The following is a 16,712-nucleotide window of genomic DNA, read 5'->3' on the forward strand; positions in this document are numbered from 1 at the left end:
TGTTAGTAGAAACATGATCACACTAGAGTATTGTATATCTGAAGAAAACGTAGCTGACCATTTTACCAAAGCTCAAGGTATGGTAAAACATAAACATTGTTGTGAAGCATATGGACTAGGAATGTAAGGTTATATATATTGCTTACCCAAAGGGGAGAATGTTAGGAATGTAAGCTAACAGTTGGGTTAGCAATATATAAACCATGATGGTAGTACTATAGCTTTAAGTACTGCTGTAATATGATAGGTTGCTGTTACCTCAAGCAGCATAAGAGGGAGCCAGAATGACTGTTAGCTCTCTGTTTGTTACACGCTGATCGGTGTACCGTGAGTTACTGTGTTTTTGCTACTGTTAGTTATTTTGTGTGCTAAACCGATTATTAGATACTGGACTGTGTTCGAAGGATCATTCCTTAACTGAGAACATTGATAACTGACTGACTGAACCCTGTATGATTTGGACTGTAAATTGAACTCTGAATACCTCTATATTTCAAAATAGTAAACTACTACTATTTATACTATTCAGTATCCCTGTATGCTGGTGTGTGCATGTTCTTCCATACCACTCTCATTACGCTTCTCTGCACACTTGCTCTCCTAACGGGGAGCTTACTTACTTAACAACTCTCTACCCTCCTGCCCTGGGAGTATCTGCTCTATGGCTGCTATGTCTAGCAAATGTCTGATCTCCGCCTGCACCATCTGGCATTTGAGGGGTGATTTTGGAAGGGGACAATGGAGGAACCATCTCATGGAGGTATCGAAAGAAACTCTGTTAGCCCGTAACGAACCATGTTCAGCACCCAAGCATCCATCGTTTTCTCCTCCCATTGGTTGACATACAACTGAAGACGGCCCCCAATGGGAGGGGACCATTGCTGGTCACTTAGTCCGATGAAAGGAGTGGTTGGAATATCCCTCTCGGAATTACCTGCGAGTCCCCTGCTGCCTATTCTTGACCCTGAAGGAGGACCTCTTGTGGGAGCAGTCCTGTGACTGGGTGTAAGGTCTAGAGTAGTCCCTGATGTAGAAGGGGCATCTGCATTACGAAAGGGCTGCCTACAAAAGAACTGTTGCCCTTTCCGTTCCGGCTTCTTTGTAACAGCCGGCAAGACCTTGCACTTATCCTTGGACTCAATTAAAAAGGAGTCCAGGGTGTCCCCAAAGAGCTTGCTTCCCTTGAAGAGAGCGGAAGCAAGCTTCCACTTCGCCTTCATGTCTGCCTGCCAGTGACGAAGCCACAGCAGGCGACGTGAGGTCACATTGGAGGCAAGGACCCTGGCTGAGAATTTGTTGGCGTTAAGCGAAGCTCGACTGCCACAATTATTTTGTTGACATCCTGGCGTGACCTAACGTTGCTAGCTGGGAGAGTGGACAGCCAAAATAGGGCCGCCCTACCAAAGTAGGAAGAGGAAGACGAAGCTTTTATGGCCCACGCAGTGGCCATGTGAGTCTTGTGACAGGCTTTCTCCGCTCTCTTTGTCCTCAGCCTTAAGTCCTTCCAGTAGGTCGGCTGGGAGAGACGAATTTGAGGTTAGGGACACTATGGGGTCGTCCACCAGAGGAAGCCTTAGGATATCTTCCATGGCGGCTTCCATATAATGCAGCTTTTTATCCACCCCACTTGGATTTGCCATGGAACCCGGCTGGGCCCATTGGTGCTGAATAATGTCCAGGAAAAACTGGGGAGCTGGAACCAGCTCCAGGGGGTGGGGAGTGGTCTCTTTGAACAGTCCTGCACCTAAATCCTGAGTTCCCTCTGTTTGCTTATTGCCCTGATCAGTCAAATTCTTATCTGATTGGGCGGGAAGCCCCATCTGGACAGAAGAGACCCAAGCCTTGGTAAGAATAGCCCGGAACATGGAGGGCTTGAATAAACCCGAAAATGTAGGGAAGTCAGGAGTCAGATTCTCGTCCTCCGACAAATCTAGAGCATCTTGACGCCCTCCTCTATGTCAGTTGCTTCATTGACAGCCAAGGAGGCCAGAAGGGTGACCCTGCCAGCTTGCTGTGGGGGACCAGGAACCCTTGCTTTGGCTTTGTTTCAGCTTTGGAGGGGTAGGGAAAGGCCCAATTGCTGGATACCATCAACAATCCCTTGAGATATGGCTCTTGCAACCACCTCCTTCATGGCTGTGGTCAGCTCAGGGGTGTGATCCTGGTCCTGGGGCAAAGCCCTGGCGACAGGCCCAGAAAGAGGGATTTCCTCCTCCAATAGGGAACCAACTTCCTCCAAGTGCTCCTCCTCTAGGGACGAGGCTAAAGATCTGTGAGAGGCTCTAGAGAGGTTGGGGCAGAACCCAAATTCACCCTCCTCTACCATAGATGGGGGCTCATCTGGATGAGGAATTGCTCGGAATGGGGGGAGGGTCAGCAGGAATTTCAGCAGAAGGAGGGAGATCCTGTTGTACCGTGTTTCCCCGAAAATAAGCCACGCCCTGCTAATAAACCCAATCGGGTTTTTCAGAGCATGCGGGGAAATAAGCCCCTCCCCCCAAAATAAGCCCCCCCAAAACCAGAGTGGGAAGGGGGGGGCATGCCCCACGCACCCCACAGCCCTTGCCGTACCTACGGGTACAGTTTGCTGGGCAAAAAGAGGGCCCACCGCAAAAAGAGCGGTAGGCTAGCAATACGTTTCAAAAAAACCCTGTTCTGTCCCGATCCCGCAGCAGCAATGCACTTCAAAAAAACCCTGTTCCCTCCCTTGCAAAGAGCCCAGCGCAAAAGGAGCAGCAGGCGAAGCAAAGTGCTTCGCGCCCCATTCCGTCCCATGAAAAAAAGAGTCCACTGCAAAAAGAGTCCAGCAATGCGATCCCCCCTCCCCCACCTGATCCCTCTCGCACCCCATTCCCTCCCGAGCAAAAAGAACAACTCCCACCAAGCCCCAATGATAACGGCTGCCTGGCTGCTTCCCTTCCCCAACCTCCCTTTAGGGAGGGGGTAGCAGTGTGGGGGGGGAAGCGACGCGTATCTTAGTGCTACCAGAGATTGACAGCTCCGCTGTGCTCCTTGCCATTTCGTCCAGGGAAGCCCCATGTAAAAAAAAAAAAAACCATGAATTCAACTAGCGAGGTTTTTTTTAACAAGGGGCTTCAATGGGCAAAGAACGCAGCGGAGCTGTCAATCTCCGGTAGCTCTAGGACACGCGCCTGGCGGCTCCCCCCCCCCACATTGGTAAACGTTGCTACAAATGAGACGCCAAACAAATGATAGAATGGGGGGGGGGGAACGAAGGCAGAGGACAGAGAATGAAACAGAAAAGGAAGAGAAGGGGGGAGGGAGGGAAGGGAAAGGAAGGCAAAGGACAGAGAAAGAAACAGGAAAGGAAGTGAATGGTGGGAGGGAAAGGAAGGCAAAGGACAGAGAAAGAAACAGGAAAGGAAGAGAAGGGGGGGAAAGGAAGGCAAAGGACAGAGAATGAAACAGGAAAGGGAGAGAATGGGGGGGAAGAAAGGGGAAGGAAGGGAAAGGACAGAGAAAGAAAGAGCAAAGGAAGTGAATGGGGGGAAGGAAGGCAAAGGGTAGAGAAAGAAACAGGAAAGGAAGAGAAGGGGGGGAGAATGTTTCTTTCTCTGTCCTTTGCCTTCCTTTCCCTTCCTTCCCTCCCCCCTTCTCTTCCTTTTCTGTTTCATTCTCTGTCCTCTGCCTTCGTTCCCCCCCCCATTCTATCATTTGTTTGGAGTCTCATTTGTAGCAACGTTTACCAATGTAGGGGGGGGGAGCCGCCAGGCGCGTGTCCTAGAGCTACCGGAGATTGACAGCTCCGCTGCGTTCTTTGCCCATTGAAGCCCCTTGTTAAAAAAAACCTCGCTAGTTGAATTCATGGGTTTTTTTTTTTACAAGGGACTTCACTGGACGAATGGGCGAGGAACGCAGCGAGGTAAGAGGCGCGCTTCGCTTCTCCGCCCCCCCCCCTAAAGGGGCGGCAGGGAAGGGAACCAGGCAGGCTGCCTTTACCATTGGGGCAAGGTGGGCGGTGTTGGGCCTCGAGGCGCGCCTTTTACCTTTCCAGGTCCGTCGCAGTCCTCGCCATTGTGTCCAGGGAAGCCCTGGTAAAAAAAAAAAACCTCTCGCGAGTTCAAGAAGTTTGATTGAACTCGGGAGGAGGTGTTTTTTTTTTAACCAGCCGCTTCCCTGAGCACAATGGCGAGGAACGCGACGGAGCTGGAAAGGTAAAAGGCGCGCTTCACTTCTCGCCTGCCCCAGAAAATAATAAGCCCTCCCCTATAATAAACCCAAGGCCATATTTCGTGGGGCAAAAGAAAATAAACCCCTGTCTTATTTTCGGGGAAACATGGTAGATCTTGGTTGCCATGAGCCTTTTGAAATTGCTTTTCTAGGGCTCTCTGGCGTCTCTCAGCCAGCCTCTCCTCTGCCTTGGACCCCCTCTTTGTTCTAGGCTGCTTCCCCTTAGTGGGGCATGCTGCACTGGCACCCTTGGCCACAGGATTAGGCCTGCTGCACTTGCCGTTGGTAGGCCCTGCCTGATTTGTAACCTTCTCCACACTCTTGCTGGCCATGGTGAACTCTCAGCCCTCAAACCTCGGTATTCAGAAAGTTGCTTGGAGTAAGAAGAGTCCCAATACGAGATGAGTCTCTGAGGCAACGGCTCGGCAGGGAATGCAGCAACAAAATGGCGCCAATAGGAGAAGTCCTCAGGGCGCTGCAGATCCATGCTGTTAATAGGGACAAGGAATGGCCCAGAAAGCCAAACTCCTTGTGGCCGCCAATCAAGATCTTCAGGGGAGGGGGAGGCCTGCCTAGCGACCCAGAGCAAGGCCACTTGACCAGTACCCCTCCTGGCGGCGATCTGCTAAGGGACCAGGCTGCAACAGAGAGAACAGGAAAAAAGCGGCTTGGATTTAAAGTGCACACTTCTTTTCCCCTCCCAAAATGGCCACAGCTTGTTTTGGAGCTATATCGGGCTGCCGTCGGAAATCCAGAGTGCCCAGTAGAGCCTCCGTAGCTAAGAGGAGTCTTCCAACAGATTGCAGGGGTACCTGACTTCCCTACCTGACCCCAGGGCTCGCCAGCGGCCGCTAACAAGCCTCCCAGTGCTGCCAGAGCTTCATGGAAACAAAGAAAGCTTTAATGCTCCCAGCAGCCTGGTCTACGCGTGAGGAAGCAATTAGACGAAGGGAACTCTGTTCATTGGTAAAACAAAAAAACCTAGGTCTATCTAAAACTACCACAGTGGAAGAAAACAATAAAAAGGCTACACAGATGCTATTAGGAGAAATCCAGCTTGCTATTCAAGGACTGGAAATCTCAAACACATCCTTTTAGGGCGACTGAGTTTTTCAAATTGATCTCCGAAGGGAGCAGGAGGCGTGGCTACGCTAAAGATTTAAACTCAGTCCTTGGGCAGCAAGCTGAAGTTAACCCATGCTTGGACACTCCAAGCAGCGCCTAGGAGAAAGGGCCTGTTTTCCATACAACCTTCTCTGCCACCACTTCCCCCAATTTTCCAGGCAATTGGCTTTTGCTTTAATAATTATACTGTTAAAATGTGTTTTTTTTTTAATCCACAGGTCTGCGTTTTAGGATACACGTAGTCATAATCCTCTTTCTCCAAAACCATTTAGCTCTGAAAACCACATCCTATTTTCTTATCAGCCCTTCCTGATGATGTTGGCATTGGGGATTGTTTGGCTACCTGCAATGTGGGATTTACATATAAGGGATTGTAGCCACAGAGCTGCTTATAAGAGCAATGAATCACAAGGAAACTGACTGCACCTTTCCATCTAACTGGTTTTATTCAAGGGCATAACATTATCTGACCTGCAGCTGATTCAAACAAATTACAGGTCAAGGCTTCAAATTACGAGGGCCCTCTCCAAAGAACAACTAACTTTCGTTTTTTACATCATTTAGAAGTATTTCTAAATACACCATCAGAGCTAGATATAATCAGAAAAGTGTTGGCCTGTGCAGAAGCAGATAGGCTCACCTTGGAACTTAAAAATAAAGGGGAATCAGAATATTTTGAGGTATGGAATAGATTTTATGACTGGTATAAGTTAAGATGACAAGACTGGAACAAATGTATATATGGTGATCGAACAGAAGGACAGACAATGTATTAAGTAGAATAACTGTTAATGGTTGAAACCAGCTGTACATAATGTGAATATATGATCACCCCGACCCCGCAGCATTGCATTGTTTTAAATGTAAAAACAATAAAAATATATTTTAAAAAAAGAAGTATTTCTAATTCACTTGCGTTTATTGAAAAATAATAGTTGCCCTTTAAGCATTAGCTTAAGTATTTTACTATTTTTGCTTGACTTTTTTTCCATACAAAATCATACAAAAAGCCAGCATTCCTCCTCTTTCTCAAAAGTAACTTGGATAGAGTAACTTCTGACAAATGAAAAAAATCTGGGATTTGACCCTTCAGCTGGGATGAATGATGCTCTGGAAAGACTAGAGGTATGAAAGTTATAAATGGACCTGCAGATTTTGAAGCTGGTGGCACATCTAATAAAAAAGCCTGGATGTGCTATTTTGGTCATACTGATAATTAAGCATTCTGGACAGCAGATTTATCAAAGGAAATCATGAGCTTGTATATCCCGGACTGCCATTTTTTTCCCAATTACTTGGGATACAGCTAATCGCTTTCCTGCCCTGAAACCTCAATACCTAAAAGCTAATCAAGGAGTGATTCACATGGTTCATGGAATTAAGGGAGCCAAGAGCACTGAAGAATGAACTTGACCAAATACAAGCTAAGGCCACGAACTACTTTTATTCTAGAATGCTGCCTTAGGGTCACCTAGACCAGCGATGGCGAACCTTTTTTGGCTCGCGTGCCATAAGTGGGGGAGCACAGGGGGGTCGTCTGTGGGCGTGCCGCACCCATAATGCATTGTGCGACCCCCCCCCCAGTGTGCATGCATGCACTACAGGCACTCCCCCCATTTTTACATGCTTTTTTCACCCTCCCCAGGTTCCAGAGGTCGTTTTGAGCGATCCGAAGGCGTCAGGGAAGCTCATAAAGCCTCCAGAGGAGGCTATTTTCACCCTCCCCAGGCTCCTATAAAGCTTCTGGCTTTAAAAAAGGGTGAACTCAGCTGGCCAGCGCCTTGCGTGCCCTGACAAATGGCTCCGTGTGCCATCTGTGGCACATGTGCCATAGGTTCGCCATCACTGACCTAGACATTCCTTGGAAAGGGAAACTCAGAGGCCCACCTACAGGAACATGAGGAGGAAATTTCCAGGCATCTGGAGGATAGAATCACTCAGATCTGTTCCCAGTTGGATACCAAGTATTGCAAATTCTGTGGAGATGCCTGAGGAGAGCGCTCACCCACCTATGTGGGAATTGCAGGATTCATTCTGGTTCAGTCCCCAGGACCAGAGGTTTTGTCTTCTGAGCGTTTGGAATCATGCTGGAGCCCATCCTCAGAGAATGTCTGTATGTGCTTTGGACTGTTCTGTGTGTGACATTTATGGTGGCTGTTGTGTGTAGCTTTTTTGCCACTCATCAACCCCCCAATCTATACCTTAAAGCTACACAGAATAGCCACCATATAAATACCACACATAGAACAGTCCAAAGCATACAGAGAAGTTCCCTCAGATTGGGCTCCAGCATAAGTCCGAAAGCTCGGAAGAAAAATATCTGGTCCTGGTGACCGATCCAGAATGGATCCTGCAACACTATCCTGGGACACATAAATTCACCTTTGTTCATATCTGGGAACTGTTTGATTCTGTTGGACCTGAGGCAGTGGACTGTAAATGCCATCACCTGCACATTACATCCATGTCCCTTCTAGCTGGTTAAGGCCACTCGAGAGGTATCGAATAGATGAGTCCAACATTAGTGAATTCTTCCTTGTTGGAGGGGATATTACTGGCTCTTTTTAAAGGGGTGCTAGTGTGGCCCCTATTCAAGAAACCATTACTGGATCCTACCATTATGGATAATTTTTATCCAGTCCCACACCTCCCCAATTTAAGAAAGGTGGTTGAGAAGGTGGTGATGCAATTCCAGAGGATGTTGGAGGAAACGGATTGCCTGGATCCTTTTCAGTTAAGTTTAAGGCCTGGGTATGGGATCCACATGGCATTAGTTCACTCATGAATGATCACTCCTAAAAGCAGTATAGAAGTAGTGCATCCATCCTTCACTTCTTGATCTCTCACCAGCTTTCAGTACTATTGACCATGGAATCCTTTTGGGCCAGTTGGGAGTGGGTGGCGGAATTTCATGCTGGTTCACTTCCTTCCTCCAAGGCTGGTCCCAAACTGGTGTTAGTAGGAAATGACACATTCAGCTCACTGCCATTGCTTTGTGGGGTGACATGGGACTTTGTTCTCTCTCTGATACTTTTTCAAATGTACATGAAACTGCTGGGTGAGATCATCCATTACCATGGGATGAGGTATCACCAGTATGCTGAGGATATGCAATTATCTATCTCCATCCTGACTGAGATAAGTTGATATTGTGGATGTTCTTTCATAATGCCTGTAGGCCTGGATGAGGAACAATAGACTTCAGCTGATTTACCAGGACAACCCTGGTAAAATGGAGTAGCTGTGGCTTCTCTATGTCCAGGTGTTTTGTCATCTTTGGTCTTGAATGGAGAGGTACTATCTCAGACAGACACAATGTGTAATCTATGGTTCTCTTGGAATTATGGCTCCTGCCCAAAGAACAGGTGGCAATCATGGCTAGCTCAATGTGCGCCAGTTATGCCCTTTCCTGGATAGGGTGGCTCTCCACTTGGTCACTCATACCCTGGTCATCTCTCGTTTGCATTTCTGCAATGCACTCTACTTTGAAAAATATCTGGAAGCTTCTTCTTGGTATAGAATGTAGCCACACGAGCTACATGTGCCAAAGAAGAGCACATGTAACATCATTGCTAAGCGAATTATGTTGGGTGCCTGTTCGTTTCCAGGTCCAATTCTGGTTTATTACCTATAAAGTTCTACATGGCATGGGGGAAGGTTACCTATGGGACTGGCTTAATTCCATTACATCAGTCTGTCCCACCCAGTCAGGCAGAGAAATTATGTTGTGGACTCTGTCAGTTAAAGAACTCTGACTGGCAGGATGTAGGAGAATTGTTTTTCTCCTATTGCTCCTGCACTACAGAATATTCTTTCCCTAGAGGTGAGGCAGCCCCTCCCCTCCCTCTGGCTTTCCAAAAAGGAGTTAAGACATGATTCATCAGCCTCGTGTGGGAAGCTCAAAAGAGCATGCAAGCTGCAGGGCTGGATGGTGCCCTAAGACCCTTCTTTTCACCTTTTCAATGGGGTTAATTATTCTTGTCTCTTTCCAAAATCTTAATTCTAAAATTGTAATTGTAACAGCTTAATCTTTATATATTGTTTTTATATTTTAATATTTTATTGTACAACAACCAGAATGCCACTTTGAGGAAGAAATGTGAAAAACCAACAAATCAACAAGGAAACAGCTAAACAATCAAATCCTAAAACAGTTCTTTTACACTTTTCTTTTTATTATTTACTTATTTGTTTAATTAATTAGCCACCTAACTCCAGTGGGCTCTGCTTTCCTTCATGGAAACTAACATTATGCAAAGTGTAGAAAACATGCAAGGACTAAGCAAAAGAAAATAAGAAATGAGATAAAAGAAATGGGAACGCTATTCTCAGTTTTTTCCTATACATTCCTGTGTTGCAGAATATGCTGTCATCACACCCATACTCAAATTCCTTTTGTTTTTAATTTATATTCAAAAACTTTTCCCTGGCTTAAAGGATACTCTTCTAAGTGGTTCTGCACCTTTCAGGTATATTGGACAACGTATAGTTTATAGTTTGAACAAAGGGAAAATATTTGGAGGGAAACAGACTAAAGAAGATGAGGAACATATTTTATGAGAATAAGTAATCCTTCAAGGCTGCAGAAATAGCTTCTCTTCCTATGTTTGGATCAACAGATTCAGCAGCGAAGCATGTAAGAAAAGCAGGAGAGCAAATCTGGAGACTTTACACAAACTCAGCAATTTCAGCAGCTGCTCAGCCCATCCATCTCCACTCCACCTCCCCAAGAGCTTTAAGGTTTGCACATATCCCAGTGTACTTGCTACACAGCACCTGCTTAAGAAACCTGACCATCCCCCTGAGAGGCTACAAAGTCAAAATATCTCCTGGACTGATGTTCAGCTCTTCCCACTTCAGGATGTGTTATGATAAACTTAGCTGGCTAAGAAGGACAGCTGAGAAGGAAAAGCGAATCTAAAAAAGGATAGACATGGAAGCAGGTTTGGAAATAGAGCTCAGGATTGATTCACAAACCATTTTCTCCACAGCAATAATAAGGGATCATGGAGTTGTAACCAGTGGTGGGATTCAGCCAGTTTGCACCTATTCGGGTGAACCAGTTGTTAACTTTCTAAGCAGTTCGGAGAACCGGTTGTTGGAAGAAATCTCTCCTTTGTTTTTTTTCCCATTTTACAGGGCTAATCCTGTAAGGAAGGCAGGAAGGAAACATTCTGGTGTTATTTCTAGCCTAATCTTTATTGCCCTGCTTACAGAAACTGCCTCTCTGGTTAACCCTTATTACATTGTAACAGCTAAGGTGAAGTGCCCATCAACCTGAATGACGTTGAATTGGTCACGCCCAGCCAGTCACATCACTGCCGAGCCACACCTACCCAGCTGGTCATTTGGGCAGAGAACTGGTTGTTAAATTATTTGAATCCCACCACTGGTTGTAATATATGCTCTTTTTACAGTCAAACAAGAGGAGGTTTTGTTCATGGCAAATAATAGGCATAGAAGGCAAGGGATCCTGCCAAGAAATAGCTTTTAACTTCTGTCTTCCTGTGCTGAAGACTCAGAAACTATTGGAAGTACATCTGTTGTTTATATTAAAATAAAAGCTTGATCCTGTTCAATAATAGGAGCTTTCCTCCTCTGGTATGTTAAAGTTATAAGTTCTTCCCGCCGTACTATATGCACTCTCATAAAGATGTACTTTACAAGTATATGTTCTCTACAGCAATAGGGAGATGTACATGAAGGCAAGGCAGTTAGACCCTTCACATAAGCGCATTGTTTAGTGATAGGATATTTTTAGTAGTTCCTTATCCCTACCAATGGCGGTCATGAAAGGGGCCTCCCCAAAGCCTTTTTGCAATTGAGCATCCCTTGGGCAACAATGTTGTCACTGGCAAATCCTTTCAACTCAGAAGCTTCTTTAGTCGGAGATAACTACTAAGAAGAGCAACCTCAAAATATGCCCCTTCTCAGGGCTCAGATTGACATGATCACAGTCAGCATAAAAGGAATATCTTTAGTCAAAGAAATCCTGCTCCAAGAATTTTGTGACAGACATAAATGTGACCTATTATGTTTGCAAGAAACTCATAGGGAGGAAAACCAGTAGTTCCTGGAATGCAGTTGTGGGAAGCCACCATCATCCCTCCTAGAAGAATGAAATATTTTGAGGAATATTTTAAAAAAGGCAGAATATTACATTTCCCTAAATGAGAAATGGAGAAATGTGTTTTTTTTAAAGGCAGCAAGCAGACTCAGTCTTTGTTAATAGTCCCCAGCAGATATTTTGCGCCCATTAAGAAAGATTGGGCCAGCCTATTCAGAAACCAGTCCCAGTCTCCCTGCTCCCAAGCCACTATTTAGAAATACAGATTTGGTAATCCATTCATGACTGGTATTTTGAAACAAAGGCAGATTTGAAGCAGCTTGGAGAGTCCAAAGCCCCTTCATTGCACTAATCCCAAAGCAGTCCAGTCTTCAGGAGCTCAGATAAACAATAAGCCAGAGGTTGACCAAGATAAGCTCAGGCAAACATCTAGGATTTGCTTTTCCTCTTTTTCCTATTGAGCCAGCTATGACCCCTACATAACCCCTACACAACCCCATGGGAATCTGACAACAGCCAATAGAATATTAAAGGACATGTTCTTGCACAGGAACAGGAAGCTCAAATACAAAGGCCAAAGAAGTTATAAAATCACCCCACTCTCAACTCCATTTTGTCAGCTGCACCAGAACCATAAACGCTGGTAGTTCTGTTCATCATTAAGTCATCTTTCCAATCAGCCTCCATGTTTCCAGTTACTTTCTCCCAGCTTGGAACTGAACCAAATGGATATTTCTTCCAACACAATTACTTGTTGACAATGTCACCAGCAATATGGAAGCACAGAGTTTGCTAGAACCGATCTCCATATGTTGGCTATGGCAGTGATGGAAGAAAATAATGTAGAAATATTAATAGCTGAGCTCAGTGACTGCAGATCTATCTATAAACCACCACCTTTAAGTTTTCATTCATTGAACCACCAAACGTCCGTAACAAATCAGTTAAGTTTATAATAGGCGACTTCAATTATCATAATAATATGTGGGGCTATGAAGATAACAATGAAAACAAAGAGACCATAGTAGAATAGGTAAAATCTGACCAACTATCACTTATCCATGAAACCAAACTATCAGTGTCCTTTAACAGTGGTTGGTGGAGGCGACATTACACACCTAACCTTATTTTCCTTTGTGATAATATAGCGCATTAATGCTTAAAGTCAATAGGAATGCAATATCAAAGATATTAGATCCAACATCGACCTATCCTATGTGAGATTACTGCTGCTGGCTTACCACAAATTGTGAAAACCAGATTTCAAACTACAAAAAAATATAAACAGAGGACAGTCAGGAACAAAGAATGGAAGATGAGAAATCTGACACTCCTCTTTACTATAGGAGAGCTGGAAGTGGCAATAGGCAAACTTAAGAATGACAAAGCAGCTGGTATTGATTAATTTTGGGTTGAGCGGATTAAACATTTTTGACCTAAAACAAAAATAAGTTTTCTCAACCTCTAAAACAGATGTTTAAATATTGTTCAGATACCCAAGATATGGCGTGATAGCCATACTTAACCAGACAAGCGATCCAAAAAGCCATGTCCCATATTGTTTCTCAGTTATTATATATAAGGTATTTGAATGTTTAATTACTGCAGATAATCCCCAACTGATTATCTGCAGTAATAGAGTGCCTGCTTATATCCCACAAGTTGGCTTCAGAGCCAGCAAAAACTTTGCAGCTCAGTTTCTCAACCTAACACAATACATAGCTTTGAACTGAAGAAAATCACAGGAATGGTGTTCACAGATCTCACCATGGCTTACGATACAGCCAACTATGCAGCCCTGTTGAAGAAAGCCCTTCACCTTACAAAGGATTTTAAATTCACAAAAATTATAGGATGCCCATTATCATAGATATTACAGATTTATGTCAATTTTCAGGAACAACACTATAGATGGAGAACCCTTCTGCAGGGCAGTGTGTTAGCTCCTACGCTGTTTAATGTATACACCAATGATCAACCACTGCTGGAAGCTATTAGGAGTTTGCTTACATCAATGAACTGGCAATAACAGTGTAGAGCATAACTTTCAAGGTTGCCAAGATTTTTTTTTTAATGTAAATACAAAGTTGGGATTGCTGAAATGCCACCCCAACAATCCATCAGAGAAAGCAAATAAGCAAGGGCAACAACGGAAAGGAGGGAGGATGAGGAGGGAAAGGAAGAAAGAATAAAGCAGAGGAAGTAAGGGAGGGGAAATAAGAGTAGGAGAGAGGGGAAGAAGGAGGAGAAAAGAGGAAGAGTGGGGGAAAGAGAGGGGAAGAAGAAAAGAGGAAGGAGAGGAGGAAAGAAGAAGGCAGAGAAGGGAGGTTAAGACGAAAGAAGCAGGGTTGTTGCAAAATAAGATGGAGACATGGGGTGACAAGAAAGTGACCCAAACTATAGTTTCTATATTTGTAAGAAGATACTAATAAATATAAATGGTTAATAGATAAATGTTAATAGTACTTATAAGAATGTATATTTATGAATGTATTTGAAAGGAAAAAATAAAAAAACTTTTTAAAAGAAAAAAAATGACCAAGGCTTTGATCACATACTTCAAGGATAACCAGTTGAAGCCAAACTGCCTAAAGACACAACTTTGTGCTTTCCACTTGAAAAACCATAGGGCATTAAGAATACTCTAGGTATGATGGAATGGAATAGAACACTGTGTTTTTCCAAAGTATCTAGCAGTAATTCTGGTCTGCTCACTTATCTTTAAGAACCACTGTTTTAAAACCAGACAGAAAATATTGACTCCAATACAAAAGGTGTATTAACTAGCTAATATCCCTCCTTCAAAATTCCACCAGGAAAGTGCTATGCAGAAAGAATGAGTTAAAATGACATCTAAAGAAATACACTATTATAAGGCCATCAACTTCCCAGGCCGAGAGTGAGATCAAGAAACAGTTTCCTCAAAACTTCTGTCTCTCCTAACAATCAGTCACCACATACCACCTTGGAACTAGGGAAGGCAAATAAGGAGCTACTAGGCAACTGAGCATAACCACACAATTGTCACCTGATCAAGAACAATCTTATCCTCTATGGAAATCAATAAATAGACTGGACACCAAGGTAGGGAGATCAAAGGACAATCTAAAAAAGGGGGGTTTCCCTAGAAGATATTCTGTGTGAAGTGGAGAACAATCCACCTCACACGTGCTATGGTACATACAATGAGCTTCAACATATACACAGGAAGACATCATGTTGGCAAAAAAATTGCTGCTGATGTGGCCTGATACCGGACAAATGTCATCTAGTTCCTATTTATTTTATATGCTTTTTACACGTGCTATACTTTTATGACCTATTTTATATCTATTTTATTTGCTCAATATTCAGGACTGTATGTTTATAATTTGAAGGTGCTTCTGACATGAATAAAGAAGAATAAAGAAGAATCCCCACCAGTGCTCATGTTCATACTTAAGGAGACTATTCCAATGATTCAATTTATAGTTGGTTTGATCCAGTGGTTAAAGTACCAGGTTAGAAACCAGGAAACTGGGAGTTCTAGTCCTGCCTTAAGCATGAAAGCTTGCTGGATAACTTTGAGCCAGTCATTCTCTCTAGGTCCAATCTACCTCACAGGATGGTTACGAGGAAAATAAGGATGGAAGGAAGCAATATTATGTATATTCACCACTTTGAGATATTTATACAAATAATAAATATTAAATAAAATAATTAAACAAATAACTTTTGAAACAGGCTTTGCATTTCTAAATTTTGACTTTTCTCCCTTGAATTGAAATGCTTCAAGGAACTGATCTGTCATGGCAGGGATGTGTAACTTTTGCCCTAATATCTCAAAGGTGCTTTTTCAAGAGGAACTGAAGCTTCTTGAATGAGAAGCGAAACATCTTCAAAGAAAAACTAGAATGTCCAGTTACCTCTTGAAAAAGCACCTTTGGGACAATTATGACTTGGATGACAGAGAAGCTCCATAGACATTTAGTTTTGCCCTAATGCCAAGCACTGCCCTTCATAGTATACTGCCAACTTTCAGTGGTGAAAATTAGTACCTTCATATGGTAAAAAGCAATAAAATAATCTGATGTTAAATATGTTTAAAACAAAAGTGTTTAAAAAAGGAGAGAACGAAAAACCATCCAGCAACCTGGAAAATTATGATAATCCCAGCTTTACATTGTCTATGATAGATCCCCCATATATTTAGCATAATTGTCCAACCTACAGCAACTGTTCCTCCCATTCCTCAAATCTTGGCATCAAAAAGTCAAATCAAATATTTATTAGAGCCAAATGTCAGCACAAGGAGGATGGGGTCAAAAGGTGGTCAGCCCTGTTTTGTAGAATCACACAAATTACAAAAAATATAGTTTCATTCAGTGTCATAGAGTACTGAAAAGAAAAATGTATAATTGTCAGGATACCTATGCAAAAAAAAAAAATTCACATGCAGTCAATTAAAGGAAGAGTTAAAAGAAATACATTGTTTGTATATGTTTTGGGTGTAATGGTCAAGAAGCATGGGAAAGAATGGTTTCTGAGAAGCTGATCCATACATTGCAGCATAAAATGTTGGGGAAGCACACAGATAGACATTTTAATAGACACCGTCAAGTATGATCTGGAATACTCTTACTTCAGTTTAGGAGGAATTCTACCAATGCTACAATCCAGAAATTGATTTCTTTAATAAGTTAAATAAGCTAAACCAAGGTGGCTCCCCGGACTAATAACACAGCTAACTGGACCCTACTCTTATAGGGTCCAGCTCGACGATGGGCGAGAGTGGCGCCGGCACATCAACAAGCTTCGTTGGAGACCTCCCAGTGCAGTAGATCAACAGCCAGGACAGGCCCAATTCTGCCCTGGTGAACTAACACCATTAGAAGCCGCTCCTGCACCCTCCTCCAACACGTTCTCTTTGCCTGCCCTACCTGGTAGTCCAGTTGATCCAGCGGAGGTCACTCTTCCCGCCGTCTCAGCCGCTCAGTCCCCGGCAGTTCCGCAGGCCCAGCCAGCAGAGACTCCTCCTCTGATCGCCGCCCCTGAACTGAGACAATCAGGGCGGAGCCGACGCCGGCCGGCATACTTGGCGGACTACGCATGTGCCAACTGGGAGGAGAAGGGTGTTAAGTACTGAAGTTCCCTGCCATTGACTTACATTGCTGGTTCCTGATTGGCTAAGACGCAAGCAGCCTGCTGGCGGGAGAATCTAGCTACCTGATTGGCTAAGCGTCTGACAGCTCTAGTGTAAAAGAGCTATCAGCTGTCATTTGCTTTGCTGTTTGCCAGTTCGAGGTTTGCCTTCCGTTGAGCTGTTTGTCACTGTTAATAAAGGTTGTGT

The sequence above is a fragment of the Natrix helvetica genome, assembly GCF_964273705.1.
Source record: "Natrix helvetica genome assembly, chromosome: Z".
NCBI lineage: Eukaryota > Metazoa > Chordata > Lepidosauria > Squamata > Natricidae > Natrix > Natrix helvetica.